The 27,070-nt window shown below is 37.4% G+C and overlaps 2 long non-coding RNA genes across 4 annotated transcripts in view; one reads left to right on the top strand and one right to left on the bottom strand.

Annotated features, from left to right (window-relative positions):
• LOC134735619 (uncharacterized) overlaps positions 1–23,166 on the bottom strand; it is a 50,578-nt gene extending 27,412 nt beyond the window's left edge. Inside the window, exons 1-4 of one of the 2 annotated variants that reach the window (XR_010118898.1) lie at positions 22,974–23,166; positions 13,781–13,990; positions 8,502–8,639; positions 796–909 (exon numbers count right to left, since the gene is read on the bottom strand). This is a non-coding gene — a long non-coding RNA (uncharacterized lncRNA). The remainder of the gene's footprint in view (positions 1–795; positions 910–8,501; positions 8,640–13,780; positions 13,991–22,973) is intronic. The other variant, XR_010118899.1, reaches the window with a different exon arrangement.
• The window catches only part of LOC134735620 (uncharacterized), a 334,319-nt gene that overhangs the window by 195,425 nt on the left and 111,824 nt on the right, over positions 1–27,070 (top strand). The window lies entirely within an intron of this gene.

The raw sequence follows: 27,070 nt of genomic DNA, 5'->3' as shown, positions 1-27,070 counted from the left end.
TAAATCGAAACCACAATGAGATACCATCTCACACCATTCAGAAAGGCTATTATTAAAAAATCAAAATATAACAGATTCTGGGGAGGTTGCAGAGAAAAGGGAATGCTTATACACTGCTGGTGGGAGTGTGAATTTGTTCAACCATTGTGGAAAGCAGTATGCCAATCCTCAAAGAGTTAAAAGCGGAACTATCATATGACCTAGCAATCCCATTACTAGGTATATACCCAAAGAAATGTAAATCATTCTACCATAAAGACACATGCATGTGAATGTTCACTGAAGCACTCTTAACAACAGCAAAGACATGATGTCAACCTAAATGCCCAACAATGACAGACCGAATGAAGAAAATGTGGTACATATATACCATGGAATACTATGCAGTCATAATAAATAAGAAGATAATGTCTTTTTCAGGAACATGGATGCAGCTGGAGGCCATTATCATTAATAAACTAACACAGGGACAGAAAACCAAATCTCACATATAAGTGGGAACTAAATGATAACTCATGAACACAAAGAGAGGAACAATAGACATTGGGGTCTACTTGAGGATGGAGGGTGGGAGGAGGGAGAGCATCAGAAAAAATAACTATTGAGTATTAAGCTTAGTACCTGGGTGCCAAAATAATCTGTACAACAAATCCCTGTGCAACGAGTTTACCCATATAACCAACCTGTACATGTACCCCTGAACCTAAAATGAAAGTCAAAAAAAAGAAAAAAGAAAGAAATGATATGGTCTAATGACTTAACTTCTACAGATAACAAAACAGTTACGCAACTTACCCAAGGTCCATAGTTGATGACACAGACAGAACTAGGATTCAGGTTTCTTAACTTAGGTTTAAGGCTTGTTATTGTCATGCTCTTCTATTTCTAGGAAGATGATTTTCATAGAAACTTTGAAGGATGAAATAAAACCAGTGTGTTATATCAGAATATTATATTAATAACTATATTATGTTAAAATATGTACATTTCACATAATTAATTAGAAATGAATATAGTGAACAGATACAGTGGTGGTGAATTAGGGAAAGTAGGATGATGTTGAAGATAATGAATGAGTCTGACTTATGTATAAAATATCAAAGATGAAGGCAATTACTATGAACCTTATAGAAAGGAAAAAAATACTAGTACAGAAATTTGAGAACATCATTAATAAATAAATGATTAATAAATGAATTATATGCCTTCAATAAATATAGAATAATGAAGAAGAGGGAAGCATTTGAGAATAGACTTTCTGAATTTTATATTTACATTGTGAGATTTAAAGTAGAAGCTTGAGGATATGGTAAAATTTTGTTATAAACAAATATACCATATACTTAAGTCTACAGAATTTTGATTACTATATGCTACATGTAATTGAGTTTTATTAATTCAAGTGATATTAAAGATGCACATTAATTTTATCAGGGGATTGATTGAGTTAGTCTAGGCTATTATTATAATAATTAAACTGAAGGAAAACAATAGAGATATTCTAAATTTATAAATGTGGTAGGTCAATATGACACTTTGAGTTTCCAGTCTTCACAACATTTTCCTCAATGTTATGGTTTTAATCTTCATGTAAACTCAATGAATTAAGTGAGAATTTTCTAAGTATCTACATTTGACAAATAGGAAAACGAATGTGTAGAATGACATTTTTGACTTATGCTTATATGATTGCAGATTGGTATACAAAACCAGGTTGCCTTATTTTGAGTTCATTGTTAATTTTTTTGGTTCATCCCTGATTAGTGAGTCATCTTGAAGTAACGTCATTCAGATACTTTATTTAGCATTTTAAGTCATAGACGGCTCAGCAATACAGAAACAATTTTAAGTATTACCAACAGTAATAAACAGAATACACAGAATTTGTTGCTGAGGAAACCCACAGTAGCTTTCAGAAATCACAGGAAACCACAGTCAAGATTTCAGCTGCCCACACCATCAGTGAGTGATTTGAAGGAAATTGCTCATACCACAACAGAACTGCACCATCTGTCAAAGCCACTTGCTAGAGGGATAGTACTGGCTCTGCCTTCCCTCAGCCTTTCACACTCCATGTAAATGCCTCTCGTTCTCAGGCTCTGAACCAGAATCCTGCTGGCAAGGGATTCTGGAAGAAGTGCTCCTTGATTCCAGCTCAGCATGGGATACAGGGGAATAGGCAAAGCATGCGTGTTGCCCCTGATAAAAATATGTCCAGCCCAGTTAGGAAGTATACCAATTGTCCTCTATATGCCTATTTGTCACTGTCATAGACTGAAGAGGATTCAAGGACGACCAATTCAGAGTTCATACCCAGAGCCCTCAGGTCTGTACACGCTAAGTGACACAAAAGTCTAGTATCAGCTGGTAAATGCCATGATGTTAAGGTATGCTTATGCTCTTTAACAGTCACATGACTAATAAATGCTGTGCACCATCATCTCCTCATAAGAAGTCTCATTCTAAAACACAAGTCTTTTCTGAAAGAAAAGTGACTAGAGTATATTAATCTCTTTCAAATTTCACTCTAACTAGATTTTCTCAGTTATTGCATTAACTGTCTTCAGGAAAATCTCTTCTGAAACTGTCTTCAATATTAGCATAAGTATTATGAATAATTCTAAACATGGTCATATCATTTTATTACCTATACCAGCCATTAACAAAATTAAATGAAAATTAGGCTAGATCAAACAATAAAATCCATAGCTCACTTTAATCTTCAAACATTATTACTGAATTTATGTGTGACTTGATGCTAATTTAGATTTGGTAGAATGACTACAGTTCCAAAAATTTTCTTTTGACAACATCACAAGATTATATGTATAAACATGTCTACTTTTTCATCCTGCAGAAACCTGTTTAAAAAATATCCACAAGACTGCCTTATTTTAATATGATTATTCTATTATTAGAATAATAAATCAAATTAGAGAATGGCTTTAATAACTTAATTTTCATAAGACACTGTGATTTTCTCACCTTCCCTTCACTAGAAAAAGGCACAAAAGAACCATATTGTTAAGTTATATTATTTATACAACTGAGTATTATCAGCAGTTTGATAGATCTTAACAGACTGTTAATATTGGTCAATATTACGTTTTTTGTTTTGCTTCACTGTGGAAAGAGATAAATAATTGATTCAACAAACACTTTTCTTTTTTTTTGAGACAGAGTCTCTCACTGTCACCCAAGCTGGAGTGCAGTGACCTGATCTCGGCTCACTGCAACCTCCACCTCCTGGTTCAGGAGATTCTTCTGCCTTAGCCTCCCGTGTAGCTGGAATTACAGGTGCCCGCCACCACGCCCAGCTAATTTTTTGTATTTTTAGTAGAGATGGGGTTTCATCATGTTGGCCAGGCTGGTCTTGGACTCCTGACCTCATATTCACCTGCCTGGCCAGCAAACACTTTCTTAACATATACTATATGCCAAGAATTACAGCCAAGGCTAGGAACATTTCAACTGTATTTTTGTGCAAATATTTACTGTACTTCCTGTCCATATGCTCATAAAAAAGAATTTAAATAATTATTATCATAAGGGTAAAAAGTATCATATAAAATTGTAACTAAAAGAATGACACAAGTTTTAGTAGTTTGTTGTAATAAATAGAAACTAAAATTTCAAATTGTACCTATTGCTAAAATTAATTTTAAGACAGAATATGCGTTTATATATAATAGAATCCTAATCAATATTAAGTATTCTTCTATATGTATAATATATATATATGAGATTCTGAAGAAATGTTATCTCAAGAATACTAAATTGAATATTACATTTCACAACACACAGCTTAGTAGGTCCAGTTTTTCCCAGGATCAGAATTTTTGTTGATAATTTTAAATTGCGGAGTCTTAAGAAGTTACGGCTCTCACTTTCCACAACTAACACATTGTCCTTCGACATACAGCTTATAAAATTTCTTAAGAACAAGCTATTCGTTTCTAAATTATTATATATTTGAGACCTAGGTGTTTTCTATGGGTGGTGTGTACTAAACATATGTTTATTGCTGCTGCTGATAAGAGCATTATGGTGGTTTTCTGTAACTTGCTTTAGTGTCATATTGTTTTTGAATGCACTCCTAGAAAAATTGTCAAATCTACTGTACCAATACTTTAAAATGAGTCTTCTGTTAAATCATCAGCAATAACAATGAATTAGTAATAGTGGCAATAAAAGTAATATGCAAACACTTACTGAGTTTATAGCCTATTTCCAGTGTGGTGCTTAGGGTCCTTTACATCTCTTATTCCAAATCTTACCACAATTCTGCTAGGGAGCTATTTCACATTCCACTTTATAGATGAAGAAGCAAATATCAAGAAATATTAAGTACTTTCCCAAGATCACACTTATTCAAACATAAGTCTGCCTGACTTCAAACATGCTTTTCCTACTACATTTGTTAATTTAGATTATGTGAACACAAGTAAATACAGCATATGTATACATTACTGTAAATACATTACATCATTCAATTTTCAATTTGTTCCCATAGTAGAAAATCAGAAGAGAAAAGTAATTTCTTACTTTTCTCTTCTTTTTAGTATTTTAAGTTAACTCCTTGTGAAAGCAGTAACAGAAACTGTGACAGAATGTGAAATTGCATTTAATATTAATATGGTTCTCAAAATTTAAGAAGGCCCATAAGGTCAATTACAAAACAACTGTCTCCTAAAATGTTATTTTCCAGCAAAACAAAAAAATCCATAAAGGATCTTCTTTGTCTGTTTTCTGCTACTGCTACAGAATACCACAAATCAGGTTATTTATAAAGGAAAGAGATTTATTTGGTTTAAGATTCTACAGGCTGGGAAATCCAAGATCGAGGATCTACATCTAGGGAGGGCCTTCTTGCTGCATCGTAACATGGCAGAAGGGCAAGTGAGCACACAAGACAGAGAGCAAATGGGGGATGAGCTTATCCTTTTATCAGGAGCCCACTCCCACAATCACAGTCTTAATCCACTCATGAGGGCAGGGCTCTCATGACCTAATCGTCTTGTAAAGGCCCTCCTTAATATTGCTACAGTGAGAATTAAATTCCAGCATGAGTTTAGGAGGGGGCAAACATTCTAGCCATAGCAGTCGTCCTTTAGTGCTTTGTTTTGAAAAGCAGTGGCAATGAGAAACATCTAGAATACCCTTGCCTCTCGAGATTGGTGTCTCCTGTGTTTCATGTTTTTTCTCCTGCCATTCTACTTTTCCATTTTTTTTTCTTTTCCAAAGCACGTTCATTTAGAGCCAGCTGGGGTAACCTGGCAAGCTGTCTGTGTAACAACTGCTTCCACCACTGTCACTACAGGCCTTCTGGATGTTAATTTCATTCCAATTCTCTGACTAAGTTGTATCAACAGTCTCCATATTATTCTGAGAAAATTCCAATAGGTGCAGCTAAACTCCACATAGTTAAAGTATGGTATAAAAATCTTATGAGACCACTGTTGTATATGTGGTCTGTCATGAACGGAAATGTTATGTGGTATGTGACTGTACCAGAATTTATTTTGTGGAGGAAATGAAAAATAACAGTAATGTATAAAACAATAGTTCTCAAACTCTTTGATCTCAGGAATCCTTTAAACATTTTTATAATACTGAGGATCCCAAAGAACTTTTGTTTATTTGTGTGATATTGATCTGTATTTACTGTACCAGACAAAAGCGTAAATGCACACAATCCCCCAAAATTTTGCATTCCACTTCAAAGGGCCCGTTGATTCCCTTTGTGGTACATCCACAGATTATAGATCAAAAAACTAATATATTGGAATTTGAGCTTAGAATACACGTCTGATTTTGCCAGAACAATTTGGATTGGTTCTAAAAAAAAAAAAAAAAACTTCACAATTTTGGTTTTCTATTGCTGAGCTAAAATATTCTATGGTATAAATCATGCTGCTGGGCTAGATGGCCTTTAAAATCCCTCCAAACCTAGGATTATATTGCATTATGATTCATCCTTATTGGCTAGTTAGACTGTTCTGATTTCACTGCTCTATTGCACCACCGTTACTTCACTCAAGTCATATCCAACTGGCCTCAAGTTTATTCCCCAGAAACTGTAGTCATAAATTTATCTTCCAATTTCCTTTGCTTAATTTGGAAAACATTTAGTGAATTTAAAAGTCAGGGAATAAAAAGCATGGCAAATAGCTTATTTATTACACAAGTACATATTTCTCATGACAAGGAATAAGAGAGGAAGTATCTTTTGGCCATAGCATTTAATTTTCGCAATTCACAATCTTCTTTAGCTTGTCAATTCCATTGTTTCCTTCTTTTCTACACTACTTTTTCAACAGAAAAATGTTTCCATTTTTACAAAAGGACATCTTTATCCAAGTGTGCATACCCAATGAGCAAGATCTCTTCTGCTTGAGAAGGGCTACTGTGCCATAAATCAGCAAAGATATTTTCAGAAATCCCAAGAGCAAATTGTGACCTTGAATATATCATGTATTTTCCAGGACTTTTGAAAAACTTTAGAGGCAGAAAACTCACTAAACATTAAAATTTGTGTTTGTGTAATATGAATCAGCCAGTTGGTTACTAGAAATTGCAGCTCTAAATGTGGATTTTCCAAATATAGAAATGTTTGATATTTGAACGAAAAAGTTCAGACTTTAAATTAAATGCATGTAAGTGAATCAGCAAATCTGAGTCTGCCTAAATTTTCTCAAAATGAGATTTGATTTAGCCTCAAGTGTGAGTCAACTAACTGGCTACTTACTAACTGGTGTTATGGCCTTTCCAGTTGCCTTTCTGCCTTGTCCTCTTTCCTGCCTAACTTGAAATTTTCACTATACAAAATTCCTACATGTAACCTAGACCAGGATGCTAGCCTCTCGCTAGTACAGAGCAGACCAGGGCATTACTGAGTTGATGCCTTGCTTCTGAGGATAACACACGTACTTTTAATGCCAGTAAAAGAAGAAAACTGAAGCCTGTATTCTCAAATCTACACACACACACACACACACTCCTTCCTGAAAAAAGCAAATCTGAGTGTTCTGAATGATGGAATAAGCTTAGGGACATCAGCACAGAGCTATCATCAGCATCAGAGCAGTGAAGATATCTAGAAAACACATCACCTGCTTTACGTTTTTTCTATCATCAGTGCAAGGGTCAGGGAGCCCTAAAATTATCTTTCTTCCAAGATGGGGAGTTCTAGAATGGTCCATGAAAGAAGTATATCTGTGTTTTCTCTCCAACTGAGTCATTCACGTGTTACTTTCTGGCATGTCCCACACCTAAGGAACTGCTGCATTGACAAGTGTAAATAATGCATCTTAAGGCCAGGTATGGTAGCTCATGCCTATAATCCCAGCACCTTGAGGGGCCGAGGTGGGAAGATCGCTTGAGGCCAGGAATTTGAGACCAGCCCAAGCAACATAGGGAGACCCACATCTCCACAAAAAGTAAAAAATTATCTGGGTGTGGGCCGGGCGCGGTGGCTCACGCCTGTAATCCCAGCACTTTGGGAGGCCGAGGCAGGTGGATCACAAGGTCAGGAGATGGAGACCATTCTGGCTAACACAGTGAAACCCCATCTCTACTAAAAAAAAATACAAAAAATTAGCCTGGCGTGGTGGCGGGCGCCTGTGGTCCCAGCTACGTGGGAGGCTGAGGCAGGAGAATGGCATGAACCCGGGAGGCAGAGCTTGCAGTGAGCAGAGATGCACCAGTGCACTTCCGCCTGGGCGACAGAGTGAGACTCCATCTCAAAAACAAACAAACAAACAAAAAATTAGCTGGGTGTGGTGGCACACGCCTCTAGTCCCAGCTACTTGGGAGACTGAGGCAGGAGGATCATTTGAGCCTAGGAGGTCGAGGCTGTAGTGAGTCGTGATTGCCCCACTCCACTCCAGCGTGAGCAACAGAGTGAGACCCTGTCTCTAAAATAAATAAATTAAAAAAAATACATATCGAAACAAAAAGGAGTCATGCATCTCAAAGTGCAAGCCTGGTAGCTGGTAGCAGCTTTCTCATCCTGAGTGGCATTAGCTAATTCATTCGCTCACATTAGAGAAAATTTCTTCCCTCTCACTAAACAAATCTTCTGAGTAATCACATATACTAAATATTGAGAGAACGTGGATCAATGGGACCTCATACATTGCTGGTAAAGTAGAACAATTGCTTTGGAAAAGCAATTTGGTGCTATCTTGTAAAGCAAAACATGCAAATAACCAGTAAGTCCATTCTTAGGTGGACATAGAGTAGCCCAAGTGCACCAGGAGCTAAGGACAAGAATGTTTAGAGCAACTAATATGGTTAGACTCTGTGTCCCCACCCAAATCTCATCTTGAATTTTAATTCCCATAATCCCCATGAGTTGTGAGCGAAACCTGGTGGGAGGTGATTGGATGCTGGGGGCAGTTTCCCCCATGATGTCCTCATGATAGTGAGTGAGTTCTCATGAGATCTGGTTGTTTGATAAGTGTGGGGCTTTTCTCCCTTCATGCACTTCTCTCTCTCACCTGTTGCCATGTAAAAGGTGCCTCTTTCCCTTCTGCCATGATTGTAAGTTTCCTGGGGCCTCCCAAGCCATGCAGAACTGCAAGTCAATTAAACCTCTTCTCTTTATAAATTACCCTCTCTGGTATGTCTTTATAGCACTGTGAAAACAGAATAATACAGCAACTCTGTTCAGACTTCTAAAAAATGAGAAAGTGCCCAAATGTCAACAGTGATACAGATAAATAAACCTGGTCTAGTCATACAAAGGCCTAGTACACAACAGTGAAAGTGAATGACCACAGAACAGCATGCATGAAACTTAGAACAAAATGTGAAGTGATGAAAAGGCAAGTCCCGAATAGTATAGATAGTATGATGCTACTTTTAGAACACTCAGAAACTAAACACTATATTGTTAAGATATAGACATATGTGATAGAATCATTTTTGAAGGCAAGGAAATTAAAAACATAAAACTTTGGATCCTGGTCAACCTGGGAGGCTACTTTTTGGCGATGTTGTAATTCCTGGATTGTGGACACTTTATGACTCATAAAGAGGTCACACATATTCTTTTGTATATATCAAATATCATATTAAGGACATTAAGGAGAAAGGAAGAAGTTAGTTATCTTCTTTCATTTCTTTCTACTCCTCGTCAAGGAGAAATAAATAACTGAGAGGCTCAGAGAAAGTCCGATTGTTAGAGAAATTGCGGTCATGTCTCTCTTGAACTTTTTGCTGCCTTCAATGCAATGCTTTCCTCACAGGAAGTGTCCATGCAAAACCTCACTATCAACTCCAAACATGAAGCTCATGTCCAACAGGACATGGGAAGCTTTCAGTTGCCATACGCTGCCCCCAGAGAATCCACTCATTTTGTGTGCTTGTCGACTGTCATAGCTCAACTTGAGTGTCCACACGATAAGCTCTTCAAGGCAGAACATTTCCAGCTGTTGTGGTCAGACAGCAGCAGGTTCTTATCTGAGGACAGCAGGGCCATGTGGCACACCGCAGCCGGGGCAGTGTCAGGGGAAGCATGTGGTCTCTGTACACAGTAGCAGGGTCCAATAGACAGCAATTAGCACCAGGAGAATGAAGATGAACGGGACATATACATAACCTTCATAAAAATGTCACAGGGAAAAAGACTCACAAACCATATGGATCCATGCTGGGGCTTTCCCAGGCATGGCCTTTTATATTACACTAGTCCCAGGGATGGCTTTTTAAGAGAGGTCTTTTCTCTGCTGTGTCTTCCTGGCCAGTCCTACAAAGGGAAGTAAAGTAATAGGCTGCCTAGGTGATGTTGGATCAAATGTAAAGGACATTTAAATCTCCACATGTTGTGACTTTCTCCACTCTGAGTTTTCTTGATCAGTTGTCTCATCAGCATCATATGTTGATTGTTAATTAGATGGACCACCTCCTCTTGTAATATTTTCTCTTTCAGTTTTAGTGATATTTTTCTGAACCTATGAATATTTCAGAAATTTCCTCATCCATTTTCAAAAGATCAATACTTGGGTGTTCTTAGTTGTTAGCAAAGAAACAGAAATCCTCACTGGCTGACTTAAACAGAAAAATAATTATTCAAAAGGATTTTGTCTCACTTACAAGATCATTGAGATGGCTGCAGAATCAGTCCCAGGAAACTGACTGTGCCTGACCCCATTGTAGGTACTCGAGAAATATCTCTGAAGGAAATAAACAAATGCCTCCACCCTCTTGAAACTTACACTCTAGGTTAGGGTGGGGGAGAGTGAGGTATTAGGAGACAGACCATATCAATGGATACCATAAAGAAATAAATTAGGTAAGATGATTGTAGGTGATAAATGTTTTAGAATAAAAGAGAGCAGAGTAAGCGGAATGTGTTAGGGTTCTTCAGAAAAACAGGTTGACACATAAAATTAACCATGACAGGAGATAAGAAGGGTGGGTGTAGAGGGGCTTACACGTGCAATTTTTAAATGGTGTGGTCAGGAAGGTATCATGAGAAGGCTGACATTCAAGCAAAGATTTGCAGAAGCATAGGAACGAGAGATCTTGTTGTGGCCACTGCAAAACATACAATATGGTACGTGGACCATTTCAGAAGGCACAAGGAAATGATTTCTGGGATTAGGGAGGGTGGGAGGGAGAAAGGAATGAGGGATGTGCTAAGCCTTATGGGGAATAAAGAGATAAGGGGGTTAACTGGGAGCATGGGGCTTTTTTTGCTAATTGATATAAACAGAGAAAAGGGGCTAAATGAGAGTATTCCTGGATGGATTCAAGGCAGAGAGTGTGGACTAGAGGAAAATAAATTTGGGGTAGCTGTGTCTTAGGCTCAATTTGCTGGTCCTTTCTGGCCCCTGAAAATGGCGGCAAAGGCCCAGGGAGAGAGTGGCTTCAGACCCAGTGCACTTATTGGACGAGATGTCTGCTTATTTTGGGTTTTTCGAGTCTGTCTGTTTTTTTTTTTTTTTCTATCTTGTTGCTGTGCACTTTCTTTTTTTTATTTATTTTTATTTTTTTATTATTATACTTTAGGTTTTAGGGTACATGTGCACAATGTGCAGGTTTGTTACATATGTATCCATGTGCCATGTTGGTTTGCTGCACCCATTAACTTGTCATTTAGCATTAGGTATATCTCCTAATGCTGTCCCTCCCCCCTCCCCCCATCCCACAACAGTCCCCGGAGTGTGATGTTCCCCTTCCTGTGTCCATGAGTTCTCATTGTTCAATTCCCACCTATGAGTGAGAACATGCGGTGTTTGGTTTTTTGTTCTTGTGGTAGTTTACTGAGAATGATGATTTCCAGTTTCATCCATGTCCCTACAAAGGACATGAACTCATCCTTTTTTATGGCTGCATAGTATTCCATGGTGTATATGTGCCACATTTTCTTAATCTAGTCTATTGTTGTTGGACATTTGAGGGTCTGTCTTAATATGTTAATAGAGTTGAGATTTTTGGAGAAGCTGGTGGTTATTCCCAGTGTGCAGACCTCTCTTAACACTTGACGACAGGGTAGAAACTCTAGGTGATTTTGGTGGAGTCATCTGACCAGCTGCATCCAGGTCATGTTCCCATCCCTATTCCCAAAGGAGATTGGTAAATAGAATATGTGACTCATGATGCAAAGTCCTCAAACATTACACAGGGATTTGGATGCTGGACCATTGAAAAAGAAGGAAGATATTTAATGTATTTTTTAGTCTAGCCTTTTTACAATGTAATGAATTTTGGGTTCTTCATAATACAAACTCCTCTTCTATCATTTTCTTTATAGTTTATTTGTTGAGGAATCTGGGCCCTGTGCCCTGTAGTTTCTACCATCTGGACCTGCTGAGTGCATATTCATGGTGCTGTTCAACATGTTTCTCTGTTCTCTGTATTTTCTGCAAATTGGCAAATGAATTTAGTCTTTTTTTTTTTTTTTTTTTTTTTTTGAGATAGAGTCTTCCTCTGTTGCCCATGCTGGAGTGCAGTGGTGTGATCAAGGCTTATGACGGCCTCAAACTCTCAAACTCCTGGCCTCAAGGGATCCTTCCAGCTTAGCCTCCTGAGTAGCTGGGACTACAGGCACACACTAACATGCCTGGCTAGTTTTTAATTTGTTTTTTTTTGTAGAGATAGGGTCTCATCATGTTGCCCAAGCTGGTCTGAACTCTGGGAATCAAGTGCTATCCTTCCACCTCAGCCTCCCAAAGTGCTGGGATTACAGCTGTGAGCCACTGTGGCTGGCTTGAATTCAAAGTTTCGATCTGACTTAAATGAAATCTTTTTTTTTTTGCAAGATATACGAAGTGTTATTTCATTAGGAAGCAAATAATGTCTGGTTATCTTTTTTTGGGAGGTATTTTTAGCTACTATTGATGCCATATGCCTAGATCAATTAGTTTTGGGTTACAAAAGGATAGTTTTTAAAATTCCACCTATGATTTTTAATTTATTATATTTCAACTTTAAATACACTTTATTTTTTAGAATAGTTTTACATTTACAGAAAAAGTGAGCCAATAGTACAGTGTGCCTATATTCCCTTCTCTCTGTATAACCAGTTTCCCGTTACTATCTTATGATAGTACAGTATAGTTATTATAATTAATGAACCAATATTGATATAAGATTATTAACTATACCTAATGCCCTTTTTATGTGGCAGGATACCATCTTAGTCTGCTTGGGCCACCATAATACTGTTACCAAAACATTAGGGGTTTGGTCTAGGTCCTGCTCCTTGCTGCACAGAAAGCCAATCACTGAGACAAGTATTGCCAAGGAAGAAGGCTTTAACTGGATGCTGCAGCTGAGGAGACAGGAGATGAGAGTTCAGTCTCAAATCCATTTCCCTGACTGACTTAAACTAGGGGTTTATATAGCAGGGGAGAACTGTAACAATGTGTAAGAAAACAAGAACTAGGGAGGGGCAAGGAAGCAATCGTGGTGAATGAGGAGTCCCACATCTGGTGCGGTGATCTGGTGAGTTTCAGTTCTTTAATACTTTATTTAGAGGCCTGAAGGTCCTGTCCAAAGGAAGGAACGCAAATAGAACAAATATAAGTTTCAAGCCTTAAGACCAGAAGGTCAATTTCTATGTTTATCAAAAGATCAGCCTATAGGACTAGTGGGTTGGTTTCTTCCAGTTCTGGAAGCTGGGAAGTTCAAGATCAAGGTGTTAGCTGATTCAATTCCTGGTGAGGGCCCTCGTCCTGGATTGCATGCAGCTGCCTTTTTCCCATGTCCTCACATGGCAAGGAGAGAGGGCAAGCTCTCTGGTGTCTCTTTTAAGGGCATTAATCCCATCATGGGGGCCCCACCTGCGTGATCTCATCTAACTCTTATTATCACTCAAAGGCCTGCATATCCAAATACTATCACATTGGGGGTTAGGGATTCAACATATATGAATTTAGGAAGAATACACATATTCCATCCATAACAACCATAATACATTTAGTCATCATTTCTATTAGGCTCCTCTTGGCTGTCACAGTTTCTGAGACTCCTTGTTTTTGATAACCTTGAGAGTTTTTAGTATTGTAGAATGTTCCTGCACTGGGGTTAGTCTGATACTTTTCTCATGATTAGACTGGGGTTATGAGTTTTGGGGAGAAGATCACTTTTCCCTTCCCCCTGCCAGAATCTGGAGGGAATACTTCTCATATCTTCACTGTAGAACATGGTGCGGTTCCTGGACATAAGACCCATGAAAGACTGTGGCCTTTAGGACTTTCTAACTCTCATACTAGTCCATATTTATTCAGTCTCCTGCAGTCTGTGAAAATTACCATGTAAGTGTTTTTACCAGTTTGTGGCTCCAGAGGCATCTGCTCCCGGTGAGACCTTGGCTGTGACTCTCTGTATCCATCTGTCTCTCCAGATTTCAGGGTGTCAAATTGCCATGCAGCTTCAGTCCTCTGAGTGTTGATGGAGAGCCAATGATTTTCAGTTTGTTCAGTTTTTTTCTTCTTGTAAATACATGAGTGATGATTTCCAAGCTTCTTACATGCCCAGGCTGAAATCAGAAGGCTCAGTCAATTCCTACTTATTAGCTTTGCTTTTTAAGGAGAGACTTTTTAAAAAAAATCACCTGTTAGATTACCCTGGGGCACAGTTATTAAAAAGGAAATATAAATTCCTGAATATTTCCCTGTCTTTATCTTTATTCTGGCTAATGAATTGGTTTCCTATTTCCCTTAAAAGTGACCAGTTAGCTCATGGATATCATTATCAACCCATGGATTTAAATACATTTAATAAGTTTCAATCCACTGTAATTATCTTTATTTAAGCTCAAGCTATTCCATCTTTGAACAGTAAGATCCTTTCAAGTTAGCTCCTCAGTCTTTTGGACATGACACTAGTGCTTTGACAGATTTCTAGCTATCTAGCTATCAATCAGATATGACAAGATGGTTCAGTCTCATCTTGAACACTTCCTGAATTAATTTAAGTGTTTTAAGAACATAATCTGTATGGGCACTAGGGATTCTCATTCCTAATTGCATTAATCAATGATTCTAAGACTCAATGTACAGAGAAATATAGGTAGACACACATATACTTACATATACACACATAAATATGATACCTTGTACATTTATACTAATATTTCCAATTTAAATTTAGTATTATAAATATTTTATTTAGCCAATTAATAATATAACCATATCTTCTTTCTTCCATACCGAGTATTCTGGTTCTTAAGCTGTACTTCAAATATCAAGGCTGTAGAAAAACAGTTTTTTTGTTTTTGTTTTTTGTTTTTTTTTTTTTTGAGATGGAGTTTTGCTCTTATTGGCCAGGCTGGAGTGCAATGGTGAAAAACAGTTTTGACTTACAAGAATCCAGGAAATTCTGGACTAATTAGCCCTTTTTGAGGAATCTACCATTGTAATGACTGGGAAAATTTCAGCAAAAGTTTGAGGGTGAGCATTTTAAAACATAATGATGTACATTGAAGACTTAATGGCAGGAACGATGGTGGAAGACTAATGCACAAATGTTACATACTGTGCCACAGATGATTCACCATAAAAACCACATGAGAATGGCCCTCAAACATATAAAAAATGTTGAGCCTAATTAAAGAGAAATGGAACATCGAGCTGCTATTTCTCATCTATCATATAGGCAAAGATTTAAAACATAATGACACTTTCTTTGGTTAGGCTAAGAAAAGCAGACACTCTCATACATTGTTGGTGGGGAACTGCAGAAGATATAACAATAGTTGCAAAATATTGGAAATAAATAAAATACCCAAACATAAAAAAGTGGGTGAATAAATCTGATATACCCACATAATGAAGTACTATGCAGCTATGAAAAAGAAAACAAAGAATTAGGAAGAGCTCTCTATGAACCAATTAGAGTGATTTCCAGGTTATACTGATAAGTGACAAAAGCAAAGTATGAAAGAGTGTCTATATTATGCCACCTTTTTGTTAAAAAATAAAAGGATTTAAGAAAACACACTGGTATCTGCTCATTTGTGGAAAAGAAATTAAAAATAGTAAACCAGAAGCTAAAGATATGGGTTACCTACAGGTGGCGACGAGAAAGGGGTGGAAAGAAAGGAGGAAAGAGAATGTATTACCATGGATAAGAAGGGAGAAACACTTCTCCAAGTATATCTTTTTGTATGTCTTTGCCTCTTAGGAATATAGTGACAGTTTTTACATATCCTCCCTCACTCAAGTAAATAAATAATTTGAATCAACTGAGATGTAAGGAGATCCAAAATGGAATATGAACACCAACAATCTTAAAAATTAACAAAATAATCACACCAAAGGGGGTGCAAAAGAATTCACATAAGTAACCTTGGCAAAACAGTATTTTTACTGGCTACTGTAAAGCTAAAGACAAAAATAATTATACAAAAACACTGTACTCTGTTTAGTAAATCTGTTTCTCATAGGAGTTTGGATTAGCAATTTTATAGCTCTTTTATGTGTATACTATGATTGAGTAAATAAGTGAATATATTGTAAATAGATAATGAGAGCCAGATTCTCACTATTGGAGAAAGAATATAAAAATAAGGAAAAAGGGAAATCTAGAATGAATGTTCCAGTGTTGAGTTGGAATCAGAGCTATCCATATGAATTGAGGGTTTCACACAGAGAGTTAAACATAGAAATGTAGATGTATGTGCATGAATGTGTCAGTGCACATAAATGTATTTCACAGCTCTGTCTGCTGAGAGGACCTAGGAGTAATGACATCCCAGTAGCAATGAGCATGTGTTGCACCCAGTTATTAGTTTCTGAACACCATTCTCCAATAAAATAAATGAGTAATTCTTGGAAAGTGGTTAATTCTAGGAGTGAGCAGCAAAAATATAAGACAAACTTGGTGCCAGGAAATAATGAGGAACTCACAAAAGATGGCACATACCAAAGGCCACAGGACGAAGCACTCAATAGCCAAATGTGGAACAATTTGAGCAACAAAATAAATAATGATTGTATTGTCTTATAGCCTATAGAATAAAACAAAGCATTTGTGAGTTCATACTTACATAAATGAATAATCAAATAAATAAATGGAGGAGAAGCAACAGCTCCACCTTACAGTATAAATTTAATTAATAAATGTCAATGGAAGAGGGAAATGTAAACACAAAATTAGGCAAATACCACAATAATAATTGTTGGAGGTAAGATGCACTGATGGATTCATGGGGAAATGTTTGAGAAGAAAAAAGATATTTAAATAGTGTCAAAGTATCTTTCCCAAGATATTTATCAATTAAAAAGGGAGAGATAACTACAGTAGAGAATCCTGGGAGACAACACCTTTATCAAGTGTTCAAAGTTAACATCACCAGTAATACGACACATTGACCTCATGTACTCCCTACTTGTATGTTACATTAAGAACTAAACATAACTTTTATGGTATTCTTGACAGAAAATGCAAAACCTCAATATAACTATCAGAAAATATCAAACAAACCGAATTAACAGATATTCTACAAAAACTAATCAATACTCATAAAAACTGTCAAGGTCATGAAATACAAGGAAAGAATGAGGAACTGCCATAGTTTGGAGGAGACATAACTACCAACTACAACATGGTATCTGAGATTACATCTTGAAATAAACAAATAAAAAATGGCATTAGAAGAAAAATTGATGAAATTAGAATAACATATACAGTTTGGTTAATAGTACTGTACCAATGTTAATTTCCTGGCATTGCTAATTGTACTACAATTATGTAAATGGTTAACATAAGGAGAAGCTGCCTATGATTTCTCTATACTATTTTTTGCAAATATTCTATAAGTTTAAAATTATTTCCAAATAAGAAGTTGAAAATACATAGTGAAAAGACATGCCACAGTATGAGAGAAAATAATGGCAACACATATATGAATATGAAAAGACTCATATCCAGAGTACACTATAGATCAAATAGAAAAAGACAAACAATGTAGTAGAAAAATAGGCAAGAGACTTGTGTAGGTACTTTATAAGAGACGATATCAAAAATTCCAATAAATCCTTCAAAAAGTCCTTAATTTTATGAATCATCAAAGCATTGCAAATTAATACCACAATGAATACCATATTCATTCACCAGAATGGCTAATGTAAAAGATGGACAAGACTGTGATGGGTCAAGATGCAGAGCAGCTGATACTTTCATACACTGCTGGCCAGAGTATAAATAGGTACAACCACTTAAAAATTATTTGGCATTATCTACTAGAGTGTTTTATATATATATATATATATATACACACACACACACATCTATTTCATATATATTATATAAAATATATAATTCATATATATATATATATATATATATATATAATTTGACCTAATAATTCCACTTCTAGGTATGTACCCCATTAGAAATGGGAACATATGTTCACCAAAAGATGTGCCATAGCCAAAAACTGGAATCTACTCAAATGACTGTCAACAGTAGAATGGATAAATAAAGTGTGGTAATCATACAATGGAATACAATACAACCATGAAAATTAGTGGTACACAGTACAATATGAATGACTCTCACAATCATAAAATTGAGCTAGAGAAGCCAGACGTACATAAAGTATGTTATGAAATTATTGACATGAAAGTCAAAAAAAGACAAAACTAGTTGTGGTTTCAAAACTCATGATGGTGATTATGTTGGGAGAGGAGGCAGGAGTAGGGTGGGAACTTCTGGGGATCTGGTAACCATCTCTTTATTGATCTGGGTGGTTTATGGGTATGTTCCACTTTGTGATAATTTATGGAGCTGTACTCTTGGGATTTTTGCACTTTGACATATGTATGGTAGACTTCAGTATAAACACTTTCTTTAAAACTGTTTTTTCTTTAATAAAAACAGTTGTTAGCTGCTTAGGAATACAGGTAAGGTGATACCCAGACATCAGCTGGAGTCACCCTTTACTGGATTCCACCCCCACCATCCTTTTTGTGTGGGATGGGATAATAAACATTTTCCCCCAGTATCTACACACTTCTAGCTCTGATTTTCTGCTTCTGAGAAATTCTCTGTTTTATTTCCTTTCTTTTTTTCTATTTTCTTTTGTATACCTTCAGTTGATCCTGATGGGGAAGAAAACCTCCCTGCCTTAATTTCTTCTCAAAGCACTCACAAAAAGCCAATGTAGGTCATAGACTTTTACTGATGATTTAGAACAAATGGGGCAAGGCAAGAGGCTTATGCAGATTATTTAACTTAAATATAAAGTTCTGAACTTTAAACTCTTTTCCATTATCCTTATCCTCTCTTCCCCCCACAATCTTCTGCTGGAAATTTTTCAGTTTATCTCCTCTTGTTGAATTGCCATTCCCCATCATGTTTCTTTTCTTCACCAATCTTGTGTTTTTCCTTCTCTTCCCTACCTAGCTTGTTGAGATCTCCCAAACATATTTTAAAAATTACCTTATCTCATGCATCAGCTTTATGGCCTTAACCCTGGAAGCTAACTCCCCATACCAAGCATGTCTCATCAAATTGGCTAAACCAAAACAGTCTTCTTCCCAGGACATGGATAAACTACTGCTTCCCAGGCAGACTTATGCTGATGGCCCTTAAACTGACAACCTCTTTTCACTTTCCTCGATCCTTAAACTATTTGTGTGTGTGTGTGTGTGTTTGCTTTTTTAGAGACAGGGTCTCCCTCTGTCACCCAGGCATGATTATAGTTCATTGCAGCCTCAAACTCCTGGGCTCAAGTGATCCTTCTGCCTCAACCTCCTGAGTAGCTGTGACTACAGGCATGTGCCACCACCCTTGACTAATTATTATTTTATTTTTGTGGAGACAGGGTCTCTGTAATTTGCCCAACCTGGTCTCAAACTCCTGTCCTCAAGCCATCCTCCCACTTTAGCCTCCATAAGTTCTGGGATTATAGGCATAAGCTTCTGTGCCCAGCCTCTTAAACTGTATTTATTCACACTTATTTTCCAAACATGTAGATCCCAGTGCACTGTCTTCAGTTTAATTTTAAAGAATTAAAAATTATCCTTTAATTAAAAAATGGAGACAGCATAAAGACATGCAACAGCTTAAAAGGACAGAGTTGGTTTACTGTTCTTTTGTGTCTTTTTCTTCTGAGGATGAATTCATTCCTAGATGACCTTATCACATCTTTACAATCTGTTGGCAAACTAATATCATATTAGTCTGTTTCCATGCTGCTGATAAAGACATACCTGAGACTGGGCAATTTACAAAGATTAATGGATTATACTTCCACACGGCTGGGGAGGCTCACAATCATGGTGGAAGGCAAGGAGGGGCAGGTCACATCTTACATGGATGGCAGCAGGCAAAGAGAGAGAGCTTGTGCAGGGAAACTCTCTTTGTGAAAACTGTCAGATCTCGTGAGACTTATTCACTATCACGAGAACAGTGCAGGTAAGACTTGCCCCCATGATTCAATTACCTCCCACCGGGTCCCTCCCACAACACGTGGGAATTCAAGATGAGATTTGGGTAGGGACACAGCCAAACCATATCAAATGTCTTCATTCATATTCCTCTGTCTTATGTTTTACTTCACAAGAATTACATTTGTAGTTGCCGGATGGACATTATTACACAGAAGTCTGTTGTTACAACCATTTTATCATATCTAAAACCCAATTACCCAATTAATGTTTTGTTTGTCCACAACACTGGTCCACAACACGATTACATCATGCTAACTGTACAGGATAAACAGATAGTGGAAAGTACTTTGGATACTTAGTAAAACTGATGAACAGCAGAGGACATGAAATAAACATTGATTTATTTTAAAGGCTTGTCACATTAATAAGGTTTTTTGTTTGTTTGTTTTGTTTTGTTTTTGAGACAGACTTTTGCTCTGTTGCCCAGGCTGGAGTGCAGTGGCGCGATCTCGGCTCACTGCAAGCTCTGCCTTCCAGGTTCATGCCATTCTCCTGCCTCAGCCTCCCGAATAGCTGGGACTACAGCCACCTGTCACCACTCCTGGCTAATTTATTTATATTTTTAGTGGAGACGGGGTTTCACTGTGTTTGGTCTTGATCTTGCGACCTCATGATCTGCCTGCCTTGGCTTCCCAAAGTGATGGGATTACAGGAATGAGCCACTGTGCCCGGCCAGTAAGGATTTTATGAGTCCAGTGGTTTGGGGCAAAATGGAACATCCTTTCTAAGATAAGGGACAACTTGCTGTTTCTTGCAGCCATTCTCATTGCAAAAGAAGTGTGATGCTTTTCAGCCCTCTGGATTTTGAGGCTGCTTCTACTGCATGTGGGAATACTGCTCTGGCTCACATGTCACATGGCTCAGAAGGCTACCAGTTTTGAGAAGGACCCAGAATGAGGGAGAATTGTGTACCAGATCCAGACTCAGTGAAAGTTGTTGTGACCCTTGAGCCATTTGTATCAGCAGATCTGAGAGTCCTAAAGGTATCCACGGTGGATGAGGATGCAGGTGGAAGGTCTAGCAAGCTCCATCAGGGGAGTCACAGTTCAGACACCTACCATCAGACACCTAGAGCTGGGGCATACCTGCTGTAGCAGAGAATCAACAACTTGCTGTTTAAAAGCAGTTCCTAGTATGTTCTCGAGCCCTTATAGAGTCTGAGTGTCTGCTGTTAGGACCTCAGTGACAATGATTTAGAGAAAAGCTGGTTGGGAATCTGAATGTGGAACAATCCTTTGAGATACCAGACATCTGTCTCAGACTCCGGAGGGGGCAGTAATATATCCTGACCAGAAATAACATCCGCACTGGATGTGTTTGCTTTTCTTACCTGCAGTGCCTCAGCCAGCACCATCATGCAAGGAATTACAAAATGCCAATCATTGATATGGTATCCCAACTAGCAATGGCTGAGATCGAGGTCCTTATTTTATGACAAGGGACATCTGGTACCAGACTATAAGTCTTATTGCTCAGAAGCAGCTCAACTGAGGCACCAGCAAAGTAGATTGTCATTATCTAGGATGTGGTATGTTTGCTCGTCCAGTATCGGATGTTTGGGGCAGAGTCATTAGAATACTTGGGTCTGGGAACCAAAGCACAGAAGAAATACAGGATCCTGTTGATGTAGGAGGTGGGACTTGACTCCAGAGGCAGGGCTGTGACAATGGACCAGATTAAGGACTAGCTAAAACAGGGCCAAGGTGAAAGCAGCTGTCAATCAGATACACCCATCAGTGTGCTATGCCAATTTACTATTGCCATGGCAACACTCAGGAGTTACCACCCCTTTCTGTGACAATGACCCAGTGACCCAAAAGTTACTACTGCTTCCCTAGAAATCTCTGCATAAACTGCCCCTCGTTTGGATGCAGTTAAAAGTGAGTATAAATATGACTGCAAAACTGCCATGAGCTGCTACTCTCTGCCTATGGGGTAGCCCTAATCTGCAGGAGTAATCACAGACTTGTAACACTGTCAGAGCTCTAACACAGTTTTCCATAAAGCTGTTTTCTTCTACCTCTGGCTTGCCCTTGAATTTTTTCCTGGGAAAAGCCAAGAACCCTCATGAACTAAGTTCCATTTTGGGGCTCACCTGCCCCCATCACCCTCGCCATCATGGTGAACCTCTTTTGGAATTTGTATTTCCCATTTCTGCTCTGCCAGATCAAGTGTCCCAGTTCTCAGGGAAGGGAACACTTCCACTAAAGCACATAGGAAAGAGTACTCTGAATGTAAAGTTCCAACTAGCAACCGGCCACTTTGGGCTTCCCATGTCAGCAAGAAAAGGAGTAACCTAAAGTAATCAACTCTAATTGCCCTGAAGATGTAGGTTTGCTGTTACATGATGAGAACAGAGAGAGGTATATCTCGACTACTGGGTATTTCTGGGATGTCTCTTGGTGTTTCTGTGCTCAGTGACAATGGTGAATGGATATGTAACAACCATAGTTTGAAAAGGGAAAGTTACTAAGGCTTAGACTCTTTAAGGAAGAAGAATTATGTCACCACACTAAGCAAGCTAAGGCGCTGTCAAAGGATGAAGGATTTCTAGAATGGGTAGTGGAGGAGTGAGATGAGAAATATCAATTTCAGTCTCAGAACCAACTGCAGTAGCTTGTCACAATAAGCCATGTGTATAAAGTCCTTACAGATACTGCTGCTGGTTTTGACCTAGAAGGGAACCCTATGATGGGCTTGACTTAATGGATCATAACTGCATCTAAAAAACACAAAGGATGAGGCCGGGCGCAGTGGCTCACGCTTGTAATCCCAGCACTTTGAGAGGCCGAGGCGGGCGGATCACGAGGTCAGGAGATCGAGACCACGGTGAAACCCCGTCTCTACTAAAAATACAAAAAAAAAAAGTAGCCGGGCGTGGTGGCGGGCGCCTGTAGTCCCAGCTACTCGGAGAGGCTGAGGCAGGAGAATGGCGTGAACCCGGGAGGCAGAGCTTGCAGTGAGCCGAGATTGCGCCACTGCACTCCAGCCTAGGCGACAGAGCGAGACTCCGTCTCAAAAAAAAAAAAAAAAAAAAACCACAAAGGATGGACTACATCATACCTTTCTTGTGTGTCACTTCATATCTCCCATGTAGATATCCACCAGCTTTCCTCAGGAGCTTCTCGACAACACCTCACTCAGACCTGGTGTCACTTTTTCCCCAGAACATCTCTGATGCTGCAACACAGGATGTTTGCATGAACCCACTTAGCTTTCATGAATGTACAAACCAGAACTGCAGAGATGACAGATCTGTAGGAGCTTTCTTTACTAATGGGGAAAATGGGGCCACGTCATAAATGCTTTTCTGTTTTTTTGTTCCGTGTTCGGACAATTCTGAGACATGTTGCATGAGATTCCTGAGAAGTTCCTGGCTACATGGTGCATCAGCCCTCCATAGTGATGGCCAATTCAACATGCACCCTTTGGATTATTTCCCTTTCGCCTGTCTCAATCCTCATGCCCCCTCCCTTTCTCACTTGTATCACTCCCCAAATAAACTATCTGTAGGTAAGGCTTTGTATTAGGGGTTCTTTTTAGACAAATCTAGACTAAAATAAATTGGAGAAGAGATTAGAGCTGGAGAATGAAATTGATCAAAATTTCATTTCAGTCCCTTCAAAACTGACTGTAATTAATTAGTTTGGCAGGCTTGGCTATCATGCACTTATGTGAACTCTTAGGTATGAAGGTAGAGAAGTTTAACTGCCTGAAACAGATGGGGTCATTATTATTCTCCAGATTACTCAGGATCCAGTAAAGTTCTAGTGGGCTACCTCAACTCAGTCTACCCTCAGAGAACCCTCAATAAATTGTTTTTGTAATTGCATTGCATAATAAACTGTATCTATAACTAAAATAATTCTATGCTCCCCTTATCAACACTATAAGCTGGTTCCTCCTGTACTTGACAAGTATAATATCAATAAATCAATTTTAGTGTTTTAACATTAAAACCTTGTCTCTTTTTACTATCAGGTCTGAAAGTGATAGTGTATCATTTATAATGCACTCTGAACCAAGAATGCCCTCTTATAAAAGTCCTCAGTTTGTTTTTCCTCTGTAGAACAATATCCCTATAAACTGCAGAGAATCCATTGTTAAAACATGGAAGCTGTCTTTGATGATTTTAACTATACTAAGTAATAAAGTCATTTTGGTCCAAATGCAAGAGAAAGGTCTCTACCTCCCTTTTATTTCTGTGTGTCTCATTAAAGAAAAGGCTGTTAATTTGGGAAATCACCAACTTTAAATGATGAAGGAGATGAGTTTTTTTCAGTACCAATAATTTAAAAGTCTATCTTGAATGTTTCAGCATTGGATAAGAAGAATGATGAAGCTATTAATAATTCTGCCTTAGTGCTACCAAAAATTGTTTTAATGAAAGACAGTGTGTCTGGATTTAATGTAAATCAGGCTAAGAGAAAGATAGTGCCTTAAAAATAATTAGACATCCAATTGAAAAGTCTTGCTTCTGTAATCTTTTTACCCCACATCTTAGCCTGCTCTCCGAAGTAAAACTGTAACAGGGTCTCTCTGGTTCCCTTTCTGTCCCCCATGTTCACCTAGAAAAGATGTGAAGAGCAAAACTATGCAAGGCCTCTGTTTCATTAAAAAACTCAAGTCCAAGAAGTTGCTTCACTTAAAAATTCAGCTAGCTTAAATGTGATAAGTTCTATTGATATTTTTCTTCAGTCATGAAAATGTTAATTAAATTTTCCACCTGAAGATCCAACTGATAATTTAAAATGATACATTAATTAAAATTAGTTGAAAACATTTTTAGATGAACAGAAAAGAAGTTTTGATATGATGGGAGGGTGAGAAACATGGAAAATTGCATACTTTATATGAATACAATTGAATAAATGCTAATATATTGTTTAATACACTGTATGGCCTACAATATTTGAATAAGTAAAATACATGACAACTAATAGACCAAAGGTGGGAAAAGAGTATATGCATTGTTGGGGACATAGCAAAAATAATAAATATTAAAAAGTAATAAATCAAAAATGTATGTTTTAATCTTTAGGGTAATCAATAAAAGAATAGTAAAATGAATTATAAAGTAATAGAGACTGTGGAATAGTACTTGATTAATACTTGACTAAAATTGAGGAAAAATAAAAAAATTAATCTGTTCTCACACTGTTAATAAAGACAAGGCTGAGACTGAGTAATGTATAAAGGAAAGAGGTTTAATTGACTTACAGTTCCACATAGCTGAGGAGGTCTCACAATTATGGCAGAAGGTGAATAAGGAGCAAAGTCACGTCTTACATGCCGACAGGCAAGAAAGCTTGTTCAGGGGAACTCCCATTTATAAAACCATCAGATCTCATGGGATTTATTCACTACCACTCGAACAGTATGGGGGAAACCTCTCCCATGATTCAATTGTCTCCACTTGGCCCTGCCCTGACATGTGGGGATTATTACAATTCAAGGTGAGATTTGGATGGGGACACAGCCAAACCATATCAGAACAAAAAGAAAGTAAACAGTAGGATAGTCAATTTAAACACAAATATATGAGAGTTTTAATTAAATGTAAGCAGTCTGAATACTGTGATTAAAAGATTTGTCAGTTTTTTTTTTAAAGCCAGACATTTATGACATACATGAGATGCATTTTAAATGTAAGGCTGTAGAAATGTTGAAAGCAAATTTAAAAGAGAAAAAAATTAATAAAAAGATGTATACACAAATATTAACCAAAAGAAAGTTGATATAGTTATATAACATTAGAAAAAGTGGGCTTTTATGCAAGAATAACTGCCTATATATGTTTCAGTTCATTAATTCTCTTTTTAGCAGTGTTCAGTCCTCTGTTAAATCAATCCATTGAGTTCTTTATTTTGGCTATTCTATTTTTCCAAGTAGAATTTCTGTCTGACTTTTTCTTTATTCTGTTTCTTGGCTGAAAAACTCTATTGTGTCATGTATTTTTCCTGAACATGTTAATCACATTATTTTAAAGTCTGTGTCTGATAACTAATATTTTGATCTCCTATGGATCTATTTCTATTATCCCAAGTTTTTCTCCTTGTTTTCAGTGATTTGATTCTATGTCTGGTATGACTGATAATTTTTACTGGATGTCAGACACTGTATATGAAAAGATTTAAAGATAACGTGAGGCTTCTGATGTTGCTGATTTTCTACATGGAGGACAAATTTTTGCTTCTGGCAGATAACCAATTAGAAGAGAAATAGGTAAACTTCATTGATCTTACGCTGAACTGAATCAAGGTTATTTTGTTTTTTGTTTGTTTGTTTTAATAATAGTGAGAAGTACTCTATTTCCATTTTCCTTAGCCCAAGAGTATAGACTTTCTGGGTTTTAAAGGGAATGTCTGGAGTATTTTACCAGAGTCTTCTATGATGAGGCTTGAGCTCCAGTATTATCCTTCCCAGCTTTTGAGACTGTCAAAATTCTTCACTGTTTTTCATTCTAGTTACCAGTTTTTGTTAGACCTCTAGCCTCTTGGCCAAAAGTTATGGATTGGCAAATATTTCAATGGTCCAGGCAACAGTAAATGTTGATCTCATATCACTGTTCTTCTGTTCTCCTTGCAATATTGCTTCCTAATATCCTAACTATTTTGATTGTTCTCTGACGTCTTAAAACTGATTTTAAAAAATTTCCAGTTATTTTTATTGTCTTACATTAAAATATTTAGTTTCATGCAAGTTAGTTAGCTATCATTGAAAGTAAAAACTCTATGATTGTTATTTTGTTTGCATAACCATTTATTATAGAGAGGTTGAGAGAACTTTTATATAATTACTGGCCATTGTGTTTTCTTCTCTGTGAGCTCCTTGCCCACTATTTATTGGGTTGTCTTTTGGTTTATAATACATGAGGAACTCCAGATACTATTTGAGAGAAAGGAGATTTTAATATGCCTGCAAATATCTTCTAGTCTGTAACTTGTCTCAGTTTTTTTATGTTGTCACTTATCACACAGAAATTTTAAATTTTGATAGTTAAATTTCAAACATCTTTTCCTGTGTAGTTTTGATTTAACAAATTATTCTCTATCCTGATGTCATAAAGATATCCTTCTAATTTTTCTCCTAAAATTTTTGCTGTCTTAATTTTTATATTTAGGTCTTTAATTTACCAGGCTTGTTTTTCTGTGTTGCCT

The sequence above is a fragment of the Symphalangus syndactylus genome, chromosome 2 (genome assembly GCF_028878055.3).
Source record: "Symphalangus syndactylus isolate Jambi chromosome 2, NHGRI_mSymSyn1-v2.1_pri, whole genome shotgun sequence".
Taxonomy (NCBI): domain Eukaryota; kingdom Metazoa; phylum Chordata; class Mammalia; order Primates; family Hylobatidae; genus Symphalangus; species Symphalangus syndactylus.
Note: the sequence above shows the minus strand (reverse complement) of the source record. Positions and strands in the feature narration are given on the sequence as shown.